Consider the following 552-nt stretch of genomic DNA (forward strand, 5'->3'; position numbering starts at 1 on the left):
AAAAGAAGAAGATAACAGGAGAGGAAGAAAAGGGGAGTATGTCAGAGGGGGAGACGAACCATGAGAGATGATGGACTCTTAAAAACAAACTGAGTATTCTAGAGGAGAGGGGGGTAGGGGGATGGGTTATCCTGGTGATGGGTATTGAGGAGGGCACGTTCTGCATGGAGCACTGGGTGTTATGAACAAACAATGAATCATGGAACACTGCACCAAAAACTAATGATGTAATATATGGTGATTAACAATCAAAAAATTAAAAAAAATAGATAAATATCTCTTAAAAAAAGTGTTAAAAATCATAATGAGGAAGGACACTTCAAAAAATTATAAACTTTATCTTATGTCTTTTGTATGTGCAAGGCTTTGGAGGTATGGGATCAGAACTTAGGGAGATTTTTTACTCTTACCTTTAGTTTGAAGTGTTTCTTTTAGGTTATCTGTTAATGAAGCAGATGTACAATGTATGCTGGGGCAGAAACTGAGTCTATGCTCTGAAGTCTGGTTAAGCCATTCTGATCTTGATAAATAAAGCACGGCTTCCTGGGAGCC

Source organism: Callorhinus ursinus, unplaced genomic scaffold (assembly GCF_003265705.2).
Source record: "Callorhinus ursinus isolate GAN/ISIS: 27379988/994484 unplaced genomic scaffold, GSC_fseal_2.0 scaffold116, whole genome shotgun sequence".
NCBI lineage: Eukaryota > Metazoa > Chordata > Mammalia > Carnivora > Otariidae > Callorhinus > Callorhinus ursinus.